This window comes from Schistosoma mansoni, chromosome 1 (assembly GCF_000237925.1).
Source record: "Schistosoma mansoni strain Puerto Rico chromosome 1, complete genome".
In the NCBI taxonomy this organism is placed as follows: Eukaryota; Metazoa; Platyhelminthes; class Trematoda; order Strigeidida; family Schistosomatidae; genus Schistosoma; species Schistosoma mansoni.
Window position 1 is genome coordinate 63496500 of NC_031495.1, and position 1932 is coordinate 63498431.

The 1932-nt window shown below is 34.2% G+C and overlaps 1 non-coding gene across 1 annotated transcript; it reads right to left on the bottom strand.

Annotated features, from left to right (window-relative positions):
• Positions 1–258: 258 nt before the first annotated feature.
• Positions 259–330, bottom strand: Smp_tRNA_01764_Pseudo_TTG.1.1. Its single transcript has one exon. It is a non-coding gene (tRNA).
• Between the last annotated feature and the right edge of the window lie 1602 nt (positions 331–1932).

Below are 1932 nucleotides of genomic sequence, written 5' to 3' on the forward strand. Positions count from 1 at the left end.
GATATACATGGAAACTACTATTTTTCATAATACTACTACTAATAATAATAGTAGTAGTAATAGTAATAGTAGTAATGACAGAAGTAAGAAAAATGTATGGATTCAGTAAGAAAAAAGTGTATAAGTGATGGACTGTAAATTGTAATAACAATTGATTTAAGCAAAGATGGATAGTGGTTAGCAGTGGAATCCAGTTTGACGCGCGTTTCGTCCTATTTTGGGACTCTTCAGCTGGATGTACCTATATCTCAGAGTTGATATTCACTCTGGGACTCGAACCCAGTACCTTTCGCTTCAAAGGCCATCTCGTTATCCACTCAGCTACTTGGTCGTGATAGGCACTTGATTGTGCAATGGGGTGAAGTTTAAATTCACTTGGTGTTATTTTACTTGAACCATCCCATTGTTGTTTAGGTTTGCAATTGATCAATCTCTTATTGGCATATGTGTATACTGTGCGTATGGTCTCGATATAGACTTAATTCACAAGCATGATAAGCAAAGATGGATAGTGGTTAGCAGTGGAATCCAGGACGCACGTCATGTCCTATTTGGGATGGGTTATCAGGACTAAGTAGCTAAGTGGACGACGAGATAGCGTTTGAAGTGAATGGTATTCGGTTCGAGTGTCATAGTGAACAACAACTCTGAGATGCAGTCATATCCAGTTGACTAGTCCCAAATAAAACAAAACGCATATCATGGATTCTACTGCTAGCCACTATTCATCTTTGCTTAGAATGATTTAAGCCTTTGTTAAGAAAAAAAGACTATTTAACTCAGCTCTAAACGATAGGGTAATATAGACTGTATATTTCAACTAGTCAATAGGTTCTTTATTTTAGATATATAAATGGAATAATGTGTTGTTGAAGAGTAACATACTAGGACGAAATGGTCGTCCAATACTTCCAGGTTTTCCATGGTGGTCTAGCTTTAATTAACTCATGAATTCAACTATTATATATATATATATATATATATATATATATATGTATACATAGTTCATCGTATGAGTAAATATGCACATGGTCAATAAAAGATACATTTTGAGATAGTGAAGAAGATTTGTGGCCGAAGTTTGTGCTGATGATGTCGTTCAGAAGGACGATGAAAGCTCCACGACCAAACCATCCAGCTCAGAGAACAAACCTACATAAAAAAACATTTATCCTTAACTTGTACACTATTCACATAATTTATCATATCTATCAATTCAATTAAATTGTTCATTAATCTAGACTTGAATATATTGAAAAGGTTTCACATTTGTAATTAGTCGATGGAAACCATAAACTACATATCATACATAACTAACATAGATAACTTTCCAGCTTAACTAATGCAACTCTGTAAAAGAAAAAGAATAAGGGGAAAACAAATCAATCATGAAAGAAAACGGTTAAACTTTGTTATGCTTAATTAGAATAACATTTAATAGAATGTAGTTGTAAATGTCTTACTTGTTGTAAACAATCTTCTTCAGTCTTCAACTGTCCTAAGATTGCATCTAACCATTTAGTACCAAGTAGATTGATTCACAAACGTCAAGTATTACTATGAAACTTGGAAAGAAGTCAATTATGATGTTCATAATACTGACATTAGCTCATGATTTATATACAAAAAGCGCTCATGCACGAGACTGATAGGTTCTGGGTTCGAATCTCGTGAGGCGGGATCGTGGATGTGTACTGCTGAGGAGTCCCACAATGGGACGAAACGGCCATGCAGTGCTTCCAGATTTTCTCTGGTGGTCTAGCTTCAATTGAATCATGATTTCAACTATATACAATGAGAAATTATTGAAACGCATAATTTAAATAATACTCATCTATGTATATTAAATCTCTGTGTATAATTTAGTCAACGGTTGTAGATACTGTTTACAGAAATTCATTCTCAATCTACATAACTGATACATCATCAGTT